The 16,715-nt window shown below is 36.9% G+C and overlaps 1 protein-coding gene across 7 annotated transcripts in view; it reads right to left on the minus strand.

Annotated features, from left to right (window-relative positions):
* Positions 1-16,715, minus strand: part of SPATS2 (spermatogenesis associated serine rich 2) — a 173,469-nt gene that overhangs the window by 77,127 nt on the left and 79,627 nt on the right. The gene's annotated exons all lie outside the window — the stretch shown is intronic.

Below are 16,715 nucleotides of genomic sequence, written 5' to 3' on the forward strand. Positions count from 1 at the left end.
TTCATCTTTTTCAATTTTTGCCCATGTCCTCCCATTAAATTTACCACAAAGCATTCCTCCAACATGCTGGAGATTTTCTCCATTTTTATGACATTGTAATTAAGGTCACCAAAGGAATATATAAGCTCTCAGTTACACCTCACTTCTACCATATGACCAACTCATCCTATTTCACTCATATTTCTTTAATATACATTTTTTCTCTAGTTCTTCATGATGTCTTTAAAAAACCCTTTATCTTCTATTTTATTATCAATTCTAAGACAGAAAAGCAGCAAGTTCATCTCAAGGCAAGGGATAAAGCAGATCAAAGCGAATAAAGTAGAAAAGTTTTACACAAACTCAATTCAGTCAAAATTAAAAGGGAAATAGTTAACTGGGGATAAAAATTCCATGACTCTATCTACCAAGACACACAGAGGAACTATATAAATGCAGCTACAAAATGCTCTTTTTAGAAATAAAGAGATCCAAATAATTAGATTAATAATTAACTGTTCATGGGAAAGACAAGCCAACATAACATAAACAATATCTAATTTACTTAGTGTCATGCCAATCAAATTACCAAAGGATTACTTTATTAAACTAGAAAAAATGATTATGAAATTCATTTTTTATTTTATAGAAGAAAAGAACTTCAAGAGAAACAAAGCAAAAAAAAAAGTGTGAAGAAAGGGAACCTAGAGGTACCCAATCTCAAATTATACTATAAAGGAGAAATCATCAAAATGATTTGGCTCTAGTTAAAAAATAGAGAGGTCAATGAGTGAAAAAGATTAGATACATAACCATAAATGAACATAGTAGCAGAGTACTAGATAAACCTTAAGATCTTAGCTATTGAGCTGGAGTTTTATTATTAATGAAAAACTACCGACAAAACAGGAAAGCAATTTGACTCAAAGCAAGACAATTGGCTGGGTCTGCCTTCTTTAACTGTTTAATTGTTTTATATCAGTCCTGGCATGCCTCTCCTCAGAACTTCTGCAGGATTCTAGCCATCTTTTTGTGTAGTCCTAGACTAAATGGAAGTCAGTCAACAAACATTGAGCATCAGTACTATAGACACAGGTGCTGGGCTCAGTGCTGGGGATACAAAGAAGTAAAAATGAAACAAAACAAATAGTTCTATGCTCTCCAGGAGCTCACAGTAATTAAGAGGGCTCAAGAAAGCCTTATAGTAGCTAGAATTAAGGAATCAGACCAGGAAAATGAGAGAGACAATTCCAGGCATGGGAGATAGCAAATGAAAATGCAGACTTCAGAGACAGAATATTTTGTTAAACAACAGGAAGAAGCTAATCTCACTGGGAGGCAAAATATGAAGGGGCAAAATGATTGGCATGAAGGAAGGGACAGTTTATGAATAGATTTAAAAGCTAAACAGAGGATTTTGTTTTTGATCTGGAATGTAACAAAGAACCAGTGTAGAACCCACTAGTTTCTCTATAAGTAAGGTCTTTATAAACTGGTTTTCCCTAGCTATATCAAATGCATGGCAATGGAGACTAGGCCAAGACAACAGTCAATCTTTTAAAAGGATCTTCAACAAATGCAGATATGCAGGCAGTCAAGGGTCTTTGGCTCTTCTGTTAATTTTACTTTCATCTGGCACATATTCTTTACTGATGATTGATTTTTTTCTTTGCTCTTGCTCCTTTCAGTGTCTCCCTGGATATATCTTGGAAGATGTTATTTCTCTCGCTTTTCAGACAGGTTTAAACTAGCATTTACACTGGGAAGTTTCCAATTCTAGGATAGAATTCTGACACCCCTCCCCCTCCCAGCATCTAAGCATTTTATTAAGGATACAGATAAGCAATTAAATACTATCTTACCTACCCTTCTTCTCAGTCCAACCACACCAAAAGATTCCCCTGGGCTTCCAGTGTGTGCAACAGAATAAGCTGCTAGCCTTTATTGCAGAAATTTAACCTCTAAGAAGTCTTGAGGGTCTCACTGTTTTAAAGGATTTGCTAGTTCCAGCATTAATTCTGCCAATTCCTCTGTGATTGCTGATTGGATAGTAGAGTCAGACCACTTCTTACAAACCTTCTCAGTAATAGACTCCAGAGAATAGCTAGGAGGCAATGGTATTGATTTTAATGTCCAAACTCTTCTGTCTCAGTGCCATCTTTCATCAGTCTAAGGGTTAGTTCTCCCACATATGAAATGATCCTTACAGATAAAAAAAAATTAACTTCCTTTCCTTTCAGGTTTTTCTGAATCTCATCAGCTGTTTCAAGGGAAATACTTAATCCCAACAATCCATAAGGCAGAGAATGGAAATACTGAAAGTCATTGGTTGTTAAAAACAACAATAAAAACAACCTCATACATCTTTAATTATTGCAATAAACACGGATCATTTATTGATCTAAAACATCTTACCATTTTTTATTTCGTTCTTTGAAATTTTGTTGTAACCTCAGGGAGATACTGAGCAATAACAAAATGTGTTGTGGAGTTGTAGTCTGGAGAGGCCTGGGTCCAAATAACACTTTCTGTCATATATGAGCTTGTGAATATATAGTCAAGTTACAATCTCACTGAACCTCCATTTTTTTCATTTACAAAATGAGGATAATAAGATGTGTAACATTAATCTCATAAGGTTATACAATCAAATGAAATACTTTGTAAACTTTTAAAGCACTATAAAAATGCCAGCTATTTAGTAATATATAAAGGCAGAAAAATATGTAAAATAAATTTTTAAAATTTACATTTACATGCTAATTACATGCTAAATTTGAGTTATTTTCTCAAGAGTTGTAAAGTCTCTCAGCAATTTGCCCAGTCATTCTCATTCTGGCTCTAAGAAGCACTAGGATCTTCACACTGTTTTACATCAAACATTAGTTCCCTCCTCAGTCTTTATCCCACTTGTAACAAGTTCTGTTCATATGAAAGTAGTCTTTCTTTCTCTTTGTTTCATTAATGCTATTTAGTTATTAATAATAGCCCCAAAATACAAGAACAGTGATGCTGGAAGCTCTGATAAGCTTAAGAAAAGTTAAGTGCTTAGGTATATTCATATAAGAAATACTTATTAATGAATGAGGTTCACTATTATGTGCAATTTTCAACTTACACAAGGATCTTGGAACATTTTGGTTGTGAAAATGAGGCCCTACTCTAGTTGGAAACATAGTTTGAACCTCTCTCTAATACTTCTCCTCTTTGCTTTTACAACACAGTCTAGCTAGTTTAAATCTTCTAAGAAATCAATTAATTTGATACTGACCAATAACTTATCTGGATAACCAACATTTTTCCAGACACCTGTTGAAATGTCTCCACATGGACATTTTTTTGAAAAAAAAGTTCTATACCTAAATTAATAAAAAGATGTCACTCAACATAATGATCAACTAAGTGCTCGTTAAAGCTTAATTTTTGTCTTAATTAATACCCTTAGCTACTAGAACATACAAAGTTCTCAGGATGTGATGATAAACCCTGAAAAAGAAAAGCATATAAAAAGGTGAAAGATTCTATGATCCCCTCTCACTTCTATCAAATTCGCAATTTCTTTTCTATACCTCTTTCAAAAACTGCTTCAAATCACCCTTTCTTCCACCAAAGATTTCCTAATAAAAATAATTGGATTTGTACTAATGTGATAGTGTTACAGTTTTACTATTTCATTATAAACAATATCAGTTGTTGAGAGAAGGTTGCTAGAAAGAAAGGACTAGAATTCTGGAGCACTTCATAATTACTCGGGACAAGTAATAATTTTCATAAGAATTTATTTTGTGGCAGCAATAGTCGTGCCAGTGTGTTTCTACTAACATTAAGCCTGACCTTGACCAGATGAAACTAGAATGCATGTTTCCCCCTACCTGTGCTAGACTTCATGCCATATCTGCTTCACTGCTCTTTTACTGTTTTTAATTATATGTTTTTTAGGAACTGATAATTGATTCACAGAAAAGCACAAAAATTTTGGCTTTTAAAGAGCACATTATAATGATATTGTAGAAGCTGTTGGTGTGGTGAAATCAAGCATTTAAAGGATCATTGATGAGCATGATGAAATCAGCAACAGGCTCTATAAGGAGTAGAGTAAAAAGGGAATGAAAATGAAAAAAAAAAAACAATAGCAGGAGGGCATCGAGGTGGCTCAGTGGATAGAGGGCCTGGCCTCTGGGTTCAAATTTGATCTCAGACACTTCATAGGGAAGGCACTTAACCTCAGCTGCTTATCAACTCTCTTCTGCCTTGGAACCAATACTTAGTATCTATTCTAAGATAGAAGGTATGGGTTAAAAAAAAATTAAGCAAGTAAAGAATTTCAAGAGACCTGGCATTTGGAGGACTTCTAACAGAGTTCTCTACAGTGTGTCAAGAGAATTCTAGGAGCTGGAAGAACAACAAGAAAACCAGTTTTTTTTTGGTTTGGTTTTAAAGTTTATAATAGTTACTATGAAGAAAGAACATTTATCACAGGCAACATAACACAAAGATTGGACTACTTATGGTTGGGAAAAGGTCATGTTGTTTTAAGGAGTTATTACCCCTTACTGGATAATCTGTATAGTGCGGTATCACTATAGTTTATCCTGATGGATAGGCTGTATGTTATGACTGTTGAAGCAAGATGGCTTCTTGTAGCAGTTTTAAGAATTCTGGATTAGGCAGGAATGTATAAAAATACATTTATTATGAGTAAAAAAAAGACCTAAGGAAAAGGGAAAGGAAAATGAAATAAGTAGAAAAGAATATAATCTTACCCAATAGCCCAAACCCCTCTGATCTGCAAGGATCTCTTCAGTCTCCAACAAAGTTGGAGCTACTCTATATATTTCTCTATCTAAATTCCCCCAAAACCTATTCTTATCTTATCGAAAACTAAATTTTAACTTATTCACAAAAGAAAAGTTAGTCTTTCTTATTAGCTACAAACAGTTGGGCTGGCAATGATTTTTCTACATGCAATCTGCTTCGATGTAGGGTTTGCTAGATGAATTTCGTTATAGCAAAGTTAGTGAGAATTTCCCAGGTTTTGTCAAGCCACCTTTGAGATCTCTTTATCATCACAGGATCAGTCCCAAAATGCAAAGACAGGTGGGTAACTGTCTCCAAAGGCATGCTGGGAAAATTCTCTCCCCCATAATTCCTCTTCAAAATTCCATTTAAAGAAACCTAACTTACCTCTCTTTATGCATTTATAAATCACTTATGTTATTTATCTCCATGTCTTAATGAATTCTTACTTAATTAACTCCTAATTACCAAATATCCTACTACAATCCCCCTGTGTGAAATTTAGGAGAAAATTCATTTTCTCCCCAAATAAAGACAACTTTCTTATACCTAAGTTAATACTATTACCCCAAATAAAACCATTACCATAAACTTATAGCATTATAAGCTTTCCTAAATTATTCTTAGACTGAACTAAACTTATCTATTCATAGTCAGGAAAGAAAAGAAAATAGAGAAAAATCTTTGCAAAATGCAAATCAAATACAGGTATGAAGTCCAAATGCAAATCAGATACAACTACAAAGTCAAAATGCAAAATCTAAAACAATGCAGTAACAAAGAACAAATAAAACACATCTTTTCCCTCACTAGTATAGAAAGGAAAATTCTATATAAAGAAAACTCCAGGGAGTCAAGATGGCAGCCTAGAAGGAGCAGAAGTTTAGACTTCTGAATACCCTTCCCTAACCGATCATAAACTGATTGCTCCCAGAGGACTAAAGAACAAACTTAACAACAAGACAGAGCCAAGGAACCCTCTTCCTGGACTTAATTCAAAAGGTACGTCCCCCAAAAAGCCTGAATACAAGAACACTTGGGTTTAAGGAGAAGACAGAAGGAAGGTCCCAGGACCAATCCCCCCCTCCCATCCAGAGCACTAAGACTTCCAGACTCCAGCGGCAGCAGAAACTTCTGGGAGGGCAAAGGTGCTGGTCTGGAGGGTGTACATTGCAACCAGGGCTGTGATAAGTTCAGAGTGTCTAACACACACGGCGGGGAAGGAGCTAGAGAGGGAGCATAGACCTGTCAGCCTGGCCAGAGCTGTGGAGATCCTCCATATTTGCTCCAGCCTTCCAGGAAGTTTTGGACTCACAGCACACCCAGCCCAACTAAGCTGAATTTAATCCCATCAAAAGTCTCCAGAACTCAGGGAAGCCCAGGCTCCACACCCATACTCATTGACTGCTGGATTTTAATCCAATCAAAAGCCTCCAGAGAACAGGGAAGCTCAAACCCCAACAAACCTCCACCACATACTATACCAAGAGATCTCCTGTTAAAGCTCCAAGAGGACAGACTGACATAAGCTCCCTTCCCCCCCCCAAAAAAATGAGAGGAGAGCACAGACAAATATGGGGAGTAAAGAAGGGGTGAATTTGAGCAAACAACAGAAAAAGAAGAAAGAAACTACAATAGACAGCTTCTACTCAGCAAATAGAAGAGAGGGGGACAGATCAGCAAACGATAAATCAGAAATCCCAACGAACTGGATACTGACTGTGGAAGAACTCAAAACACAATTAAGGGAGGCTGAAGACAATTGAGAAAAGAACTTAAAAATTAAGATAAGTCATCTGGAAGCAGAGGCATTTGAACTAAAATGAGAAAATAGTGTCTTGAAAGCCAAAATCAACCAGCTGGAAATTGAGAAAAAGGAAATGAAAAATGAGGCAAAGGAGATGAAAGACGAGATAAAGAGGATGAAAGATGACCTCCAAAGAAAATCAGACCAGAAGGAAAATGACCAAAAAGCCAGAGATGAAATCCAGTCTTTAAGAACCAGAATACAACAACTGGAATTAAGTGACCTCACAAGGCAGCAGGAGACTATAAAACAAAACAAAAAGAATGAAAAAATTGAGGAAAATATGAAGCATCTCATTCACAAAACAGACGATTTAGAAAATCGTTCCAGAAGAGACAATTTAAGAATCATTGGTCTACCAGAAGACCATGACAAAAGAAAAAGACTGGACATAATACTACAGCAAATTATTCAGGAAAACTGTTCTGATATCCTAGAACAAGAGAGGAAAGTGGAGATTGAAAGAATCCACAGATCACCTCCTGTGTTTAATTCCCCAACTGACAACACCCAGGAAAGTTATAGCCAAATTCAAAAATTATCAGACCAAAGAAAAGATATTACAAGCTGCCAAGAAAAAGCCATTCAGATACCACGGAAACACAGTGAGGATAACACAGGATCTGGCTGCATCCACACTAAAGGACCAAAAGGCATGGAATATGATATTCCGGAAAGCAAGGGAACTAGGTCTACAACCAAGAATAAAATACCCATCAAAACTGACTATATTCTTACAGGGGAAAGTATGGTCATTCAACATAATAGAAGAATTCTAAGCATTCGTAAAGAAAAGACCAGGCCTGAACAGAAAATATGATGTCCACTCACAGAACTCAAGAGAATCATCAAAAGGTAATTAAAAAAGAGGGAAAAAAGAAAAACAAAACAAAACAACAACAAAAATTTTTAAGAGACTCAATAATTTAAAATAATATGTATCCCTATAAGAAAAGAGTTCACTGGTAATTCTTAAAAATTGTTATTATCACCTGGGCAGCTAGAAGAATTACACTAAGAGGGAACAGTGACAAACTGTATAGGATGAAAGTAGAAGACATAAATAGTTATATAGATATATGCATGCATAAATACATATCCGTGTGTGCATATACACACACACACACACATAAACATATATATATATATACACACAAACAACCAGAGCTAAAAAAAAAAGATTAATACTAAAAGAAATGGGAAAAGAAACAAATGGGAGTAAATTGATATGTCACAAAGTAGCTCATGGCAGAAGGGGGGAGAACAGCGATACACTGGAAGGGTAAAGAGGTTGGAGATAGGAAACTCAGCTCTTAGGTGCTTTGAAACTGACCCAAAGAGGGAAGAACAATCCAATCCATTGGGGCAGAGAATAGATTTGCGCTCTATAGGGTAGTAGAAGGGTAAAAAAACGGACTGGTGAGGAAGGAAGAAGTACAAGGGAGGGAGGGGGGGCAGTTTTAAAAAAACTACAGGGGAAAATGAGGGGGGGGAATAAGAAGGGAGGTGAGTAGAAAGGGAAGTAAAATAAGAGTGGGAACTAGTGGGACTGATTATAAACAAACATTGGTGTAGAAGGAAACAGTGAAAGGAGAAAAGGCAGGACCAGGAGTAGAAATCAAAATGCTGGGAAATACACAGCTAGTAATCATAACTCTGAATGTGAATGGAATGAACTCATCCATAAAATGCAAGCGAATAGCAGAGTGCATTAGAATCCAAAACCCTACCATATGCTGTCTGCAAGAAACACACATGAGGAAGGTAGATATGCATAGGGTGAAAATAAGAGGGTGGAGCCAAATCTATTGGGCATCAACTGATAAAAAGAAGGCAGGAATCGCAATCATGATATCTGACAAAGCCAAAGTAAAAATAAATCTACTTAAAAGAGATAGGGAAGATAATTACATCCTGATAAAAGGCAGTATAGACAATGCGGAAATATCTGTATTCAATATGTATGCACCAAATGTCATAACATCCAGATTTCTAAAGGAGAAACTAGAGGATCTCAAGGATGAAATAGATAGGAAAACAATACTAGTGGGAGATCTGAACCTTCCTCTATCCAAACTAGATAAATCAAACCAAAAAATAAGACGTAAGAGAACGAATGAAATCTTAGAAAAATTAGAGTTTGTAGACATGTGGAGAAAAATAAACAAGGACAAAAAGGAATACACCTCCTTTTCAGCACCATATGGCACATTCACAAAGATTGACTATGTATTAGGGCACAAAAACATTGCAAACAAGTGCAAAAGGGCAGAAATAATAAATGTAACCTTCTCAGACCACAATGCAATGGAAATAATAATTAGTAAGGGTACATGGAGAGATAAATCAAAAATTAACTGGAAAATAAACAATATGATTCTCCAAAACCAGCTAGTTAAAGAACAAATCGTAGAAACAATTAATAACTTAATTGAAGGAAATTACAATGGTGAGACATCCTTTCAAAATCTATGGGATGCAGCCAAAGCAGTACTCAGGGGGTAATTTATATCCTTGAGTTCATACATTAACAAATTAAGAAGGGCAGAGGTCAATGAATTGGGCATACAAATTAAAAAACTAGAAAGTGAACAAATTAAAAATCCTCAGATGAAGACTAAATTAGAGATCCCTAAAAATCAAAGGAGAAATCAATAAAATTGAAAGTCAAAGAACTATTGATTTAATAAATAAAACTAGAAGCTGGTACTTTGAAAAAACAAATAAAATAGACAAAGTACTAGTCAGTCTAATTAAAAAAAGGAAAGAAAAAAACCAAATTGACAGTATCCAAGATGAAAAGGGAGACCTCACCTCCAATGAAGAGGAAATTAAGGCAATCATTAAAAATTACTATGCCCAATTATATGGAAACAAATATGGCAATCTAGGTGATATGGATGAATACTTACAAAAATATAAATTGCCTAGACTAAAAGAGGAAGAAATAAATTACGTAAACAACCCCTTATCAGAAAAAGAAATTGAACAAGCCATCAAAGAACTCCCTAAGAAAAAATCCCCAGGTCCAGATGGATTCACAAATGAATTCTATCAAACATTCAAAGAACAACTGATCCCAATATTAACCAAACTATTTGACAGAATAAGCCAAGAAGGAGTTCTACCAAATTCTTTTTACGACACAAACATGGTACTGATCCCAAAGCCAGGCAGATTAAAAACAGAGAAATAAAACTATAGGCCAATCTCCCTAATGAATATAGATGCAAAAATCTTAAATAGGATACTAGCAAAAAGACTCCAGCAAGTCATCACAAGGGTCATCCACTCTGACCAGGCAGGATTCATACCAGGAATGCAAGGATGGTTCAATATTAGGAAAACCATCCACATAATTGACCATATTAACAAGCAAACTGACAAAAATCACATGATTATCTCAATAGATGCAGGAAAAGCCTTTGATAAAATACAACACCCATTCCTATTGAAAACACTAGAAAGTATAGGAATAGAAGGGCCTTTCCTAAAAATAATAAACAGTATATATCTAAAACCATCAGCAAACATCATCTGCAATGGGGATAAACTCGAAACTTTCCCAATAAGATCAGGAGTAAAACAAGGATGCCCATTATCACCTCTATTATTTAACATTGTACTAGAAACACTAGCAGTAGCAATTAGAGAAGAAAAAGAAATTGAAGGTATTAAAATTGGCAACGAGGAGACCAAGCTATCACTCTTTGAAGATGATATGATGGTTTACTTAAGGAATCCTAGAGAATCAATCAAAAAGTTACTCGAAATAATCAACAACGTTAGCAAAGTTGCAGGATACAAAATAAACCTGCAGAAGTCACCAGCATTTCTATATATCTCTAACCCATTTCAGCAGCAAGAATTAGAAAGAGAAATACTAAACCTGGCCCCTGGCTCCCTGTGCTCCACACTCTCCAGTAACAAGCTGCTTCTGCCTACACCAGCCTCCCCAGAGGTCCTACTCAGAAGGTGAAGTTTTAATCCTTTCCCCTACCCCCTAGCTCTGTGGCTTTTGCGCTTTCTCTACAGCTGCTGTGCTCTCACAATCAGTTATTTTCCTGGTCCCCCTAGCTGAGTGACCATTGCTACTGCCCCTGTTTCTGGCTGTGGCCAATCCCACCTCCCACCCACATGGGTTTTCAAACCTGTGCGGGAACACAGCCCAGTCATGTCATTCTCCACCCCTGCTGTTTAAACCTCTACCTTCCTCCTCCACCCACTGCCCAACCTTGTCCCTAGGCTCCTGCCTGGGGTGGGGGGTTATGTCTGACAACTCAGCACACACAGGGGAGTCTCCTGTGCCACCCTAAAATTCCTTGCCTACAAGTAAAAGTTTTTTTTTTTGCCATTCAGCTAAAACTGAGGAGACAGGATGTTGCAAACCATGCTTACAACTTTAAAAGAAAGCTTTTTGTCTTCAACAGTTTTTATACAATTGGAAAACCTTAGGGGTTCAGACTGGCTCTATCTCTTGATATTCCTAGGAGGCTTTATTTTCATTGCCCTCAACATTAAACAACAAAAGGCTAGCCTTCTTAAGAAGATGCAGACCCAAATGGATGATTTAAAAAAAATTCTTACCTAGTCTCCAGATGCAAAAGGAAGATCCCTCCCCACCTATACCTCAGATGGAATTTCTCCTCTCTCATCTTCTACAGCTCCTGGCCATCCAGCCCTCCTCCCCTGTCCCTTCTCCCAGCACCCTGCCCTCTCCTGTCCCTTGTCCCAGCCCTCAGTACTGCCCATCCCCAGACCAACCCTGCCCTCTCACCTCACCAGCTCCTCCCCTTCCCCCTCTTCCCACTCCTATCCTTACTTTCTCTGTATCAACACAGACATCCAGTCAAGACAAGAACCACAACCAATTCAGTTAAAGGTTTTTTCCTCTTAAGAGAAGTGCCCACCTTAAATAGAGTTGTGGAAGTATTGACCTTAAGGCACTCAACAAGATATCAAGAAATTCAAACAAAATGTCCCTTATCCTGAGGATGAATCTATCATGGTCATTAAAACCCTGGACAATATATTTCATACATATGATCCTGCATACCAAGATGTACAAAACTTGCTCCAAGCCTTTTTGAAAGAAAGGGAGAAAAATAAAATTATTTCTCTTGTTATTAAAGACCGGGAAAAGAATGCAATTCACTGGCTTGAGCAAGACCCAAAATAGGATGTTAATGATGAAGGAGAATATTTACAACTGTAAAAATGGACTCTAATCCAGGACTTCAATCCCCAGAAGTCCTTGCTCCACTTCCCCAAAATGCTTTGTAATCTCACTGAATTCTCACCTGGGCTGAGAGCAAAATCATTATTTAAAGGGTCTCCACCCATGGCAGGCACTCTTCTCTTCCTGGCTCCTCTGGCAAACAGACGCATCTCATGATGTGAGTGAAATTTGGGTGGGCCTCATGGCCCACCTAGCATGTGCTTCTCTTGCTTGTATTTTCTTTAACCCTTGATCTTTAATAAACCTCATAAAAATAATACTCCTTGCAGAGAGAAACTAATTTCTTCCTGCCTCAGTATCCCCTAAATTTTAATCTTTACAGTTGGCACCTAACGGGAAAACTAAATACTCTCAATCTTCTGATTCTTTTCTTTACTGATCTTTAGTTCAGCCTTTAATAGCTACAGTCTAGAAATTTTTTTAAGCCACATTTCTCCAAGATGCTTTTTTAGAAAAGCATCTTGATCAGCTCCTCCCGGCAGCCATCCACTTCGGACTTTCTTGAGCCCTTCCCTCCCACTGGCTCAGCCGCTTCTCCCTGCCTGCCTGCAGCCTCCCCTCCAGACCAGTTTGCTGTTTGACCCGATTGCAGTTCACCTGCCCACCCCGGTATTCTCTGTTGCCCACCCGGTCCCTGTTTAACACAGATCTCGATCACCTGGTGACCTGCCTGTCCAACAAACTCTAGCCTTGGAGTAGATCACTCATCACTAAAGACTCATTTCTACCAGCTGGTAACAAATGGGGTATGGGCTCCACGGGGGCGGATCGGGCTCCACGGGGGCGGATCGGGCTATTTTATAAGAATATCTTTTAATTGCATTGATCCTTTTATTGACTTCACCTGCATTCATTTTAGCTAACTTTGGGGAGGCAGCTGGGTGTCTCAGTGGACTGAGAGCCAGGCCCAGAGACCGGAGGTCTCTGGTTGAAATCTGGCCTGGAACACTTCATGGCCGTGTGGCCCTGAGCAGATCGCCTGAACCTCATTGCTTACCCCTTATCACTCTGCCTTCGGACAGTAGACATTTAAATGGATAATAACCAAGGAACTTTAAAGACTAGAGGTTATAATTTTGAGGCATTTCAGACTCCAATGGTTTATACAAATCTCTGTATTCTATTGCATTTTGCTGCTTGCTTTAAGATATAACTTTGTGATTTTAAATTCTTATATTACTGCATTCAATATTATTCTGTTACACTGAATGATTTTAATGTACTGAGTTTTAAAATTCTGTTGCTTTTCCCCTATAACCATATGTTGAAAAAATATCATTGTAATTAAGCCCATATATGAAAAAACAGCCTTTCTATTCTTGCCTTTGTAAATTGTCACATAGAGGATAGATGGACTTCTTCAGAACTGGTTACAATTGCTATAACAACCTTTGGAAAAATTTAATGTGCTAAATATCTCAAATGATTTTAAGGGTTTTTAAAATATGATTCTTGGAATTTTTTCTTAACAATCTCTGGTTATTTTGCCTGCCCCTATCACGAGGTGTAAGGCTCACTCTAGTAGCTGAAGTGAAATACAATTATAACCCCCAACCTTCCCGCATTTCTAAATATGTGAATGGAAGTTGGGGAAGTTAATCTCAGGGCATTTGTACCCCTAAAAAAGCCTCCAAAAAAGGAGCATCTCTCATTTATACTCTTCAGCTCACTACTTTACTTCCACCAGAGTGATATATAGATTTCTTGATTATGTTCTTAACCCAAAATGAATTTTACTTTGTTTAAAATTATGTTTATTCACCAAGGTTGAAAGATTGCTATGATTGTAAAAACTTGTGACAAATATCCATCAATTCATAGGTTTTTAAAATGCCATACAGCAACTTATGTGAAATATGATAATGTGTTTGTTTGCTATTGTAACTAATTGGGCTATTGAGAATTTTGGGGATTCTGATAACTACATATTTGTACTACTATTCTTAAAAAATGAAAAATGTTACCTTGTTCAATTCATTGCTTATACTCACAGTGGAGCATGGCCAGACATGAAGAGGAAATGGATCTCATTTTTGGTGAGAAAGCCTTGTATTCTATATTTTCTTAGCTGACACAGAGTGTCAATGATTATAAGCTACATTTTTGAATTTTTAAAACTCTTTTATTATATTTTTCTTGCACGTGCAATATACTATTTCAGTTTTTTAAATTTTTTTCTCTCTTTTTTATATTTGAAGCACATGTCACCAGCATTAAGATTTTCTTTAACTTTTTTACTTTTCAGTACTATAAGTTTAAGATACATTTGCTAATGCATGCCCTAAAAAGCTAGAGACTATAAAAATGATGCCACTAATTATTTAAAAAATTATGGGACTTTACTTAATAATTCTGTCTGATTCCAGGACAAGATATACACAAAAGAGCCATTGCACAGAGCCAAAGAAAAGCCAATCCAGGATGGATTGATGCACTTCTAGGCCAATACAAAGGTCTTGAACCTAGTGTGAAGACTTGAGGTTACTGTGCTTAACATTTGTTATGAAATAGGCTTTCCATGTGTCCACACTCACTCTGAAAATACTCACAGATGAGTATCCCCAAACTTGGCTCCTACTTGGCTTCTATAATCTGGTCCCTTTCTTTTCTGCCTTTCATAGTATGGTAACTTTCTGTAGTCCTGGCTATTGACTGGGTAAATGCATCATTGTTTAGATCATTTTGATTGGGCCCTGATTCAAGGACCTTTTATATATTTGTTTTTCTTTTACTTGGAATTTTTATACACATAAGACTTTGATAGTCTATATATTCATCAGTATTTTCTTTTTTATTTGGATTTTCTGATGTCTTTTTAATATCTCTTGCCAATTGATTCATATAGGTCATACCTCAGCCATGCATCCCTAAGTGATCCTGTATTTTTTCAATCACCCTCTTAAAGGGGGAATGTAAAAAATATCATTATTTAAATTGCAAAGTTTAAATTCCTTTTGAGAAGAATTTTAGGTAAAGAAAGATGCTACTTCCCTGAATCCAGAAACTAAACTGTTGGAGAAGACACCATGAAGAAGCCTCCAGACCACAAGTTGCACAAAAATGAACTTTGGGTGTAGTTGATTGAACATTTATCTGTATGAATATTTTCATGCCAAAGGGGACCGCCCCCTAACTGGCTTTTTGTCAATGTGTCCAGCAATTATTGGTTTTGGTTTTTTTTCCCCTCTTATCCTCAAATTATTGTAATCTTTAAATTGATTATGTTTTTATGATCCTTTGGGGAAGTCCTTCTTCCCAAGAGGCTCAAACGGAGGGATGTAAAAATGGACTCTAATCCCCAGAAGTCCTTGCTCCACTTCCCCAAAATGCTTTGTAATCTCACTGAATTCTCACCTGGGCTGAGAACAAAATCATTATTTAAAGGGTCTCCACCCACCGCAGGCTCTCTTCTTTTCCTGGCTCTGCTGGCAAACAGACGCATCTCATGATGTGAGTGAAATTAGCACGTGCTTCTCTTGCTTGTAATTTCTTTAACCCTTGACCTTTAATAAACCTCATAAAAACAATACTCCTTGCAGAGAGAAACTAATTTCTTCCTGCCTCAGTATCCCCTAAATTTTAATCTTTACACAACTATGCCATGCTAGAGACGCATTACTAAAAGAAATGAGAGATTGCTCTGATAGGCCATGTACATGGACCAAGTATGAGAGTCTTAAGCAATCAGATGATGAAACACCCTTCCAGTTTATGGATAGACTTACTGAGCTAGGAGGAAAATACATAGACCTTGACCGTTCCAAAGAGAGAGATGTCAGGCAAATTAGAAGACAGTTTGTAAATAACTGCTACAAAGTGGTCCAAGATTAATTAAGACAAACTGCCCAAACTGGCCTAATATGTACCTTGAGGAATTAAAGAGGGTCACAGTTTATGTATCAAAAGGTCATGAACAGAAAAATATGGAGGCCAATGACTTTGTAGAAACATTAGAGAAGGAATAAAAATCTTTAACTTAAAGATTTGACCAAAAAAGAAAAGGAGAATGAAAGTCAAGCAGTGGCCATTGCCCCTTTGCAGGAATCCCAAAATCAATCACTTATATGCCACTTCTGTGCAAAAAGGGGACACATAATGATGAACTGTAAGAACTGGAAATAAGCAATTAGAAATAACAGCTTTAGACATAATAACAATTATGGAAATAATAGTCCAAATCAGGTAAACAATAACTCACACCAAAATACCCAATGACAATATATACAAAGTGGAGCTCATCCACAATATAATTAGGGTGAAAATGTCCCTCAGCATGGAGGAGCCCAAAGTAATACCCAAAGATCTTTATGAAGGTATGAAAGGTGGGTTATGGCACTATAATCAGAGGGTAGAGCCTTTGATTTCCCAGATCTTGATGTCTTAATGCCAGTTACCCTATCCACTGCCCCACCCATAGTGATGAACCTCATGTAACCCTAAAAAGTTGGAAATACTTATTATGATTGTCTCTTGGACATGGGAGCCTCTGGATCTGTATTGATGAATACACTTGATTTTAATTCTGATTCCAATGGCTCAATAAATGTAGTGGCAATATCAGGGCCATCCCAAAAAGTCCCAAAGCTTTCCCCTCAGGTAGTCTTATGTGTGAGAAATTTTTCCCTGTTTCTTTCTCTCTTCCTCCTTTCTCCCAGTGCATCCCTCTTTTTTACCTCTAATTTAAATCTTTCTAACATAGCTAACTCACAATTGTGTCCTCTGCGTATGTATACCCTAACTGCCCTAATAATGACAAAGTTCTTAGAAGTCACAAGTTTCATCTATTCTTTAATATTCCTGGAAGTTTTCATTTTGGGGATCTTTTTCAAGGAGTAATCAAAGGATTCTTTCAATTTTTATTTTACCCTTTGGATTTATGCTATCAGAGCAATT

Source organism: Monodelphis domestica, chromosome 5 (assembly GCF_027887165.1).
Source record: "Monodelphis domestica isolate mMonDom1 chromosome 5, mMonDom1.pri, whole genome shotgun sequence".
NCBI classification, from domain to species: domain Eukaryota; kingdom Metazoa; phylum Chordata; class Mammalia; order Didelphimorphia; family Didelphidae; genus Monodelphis; species Monodelphis domestica.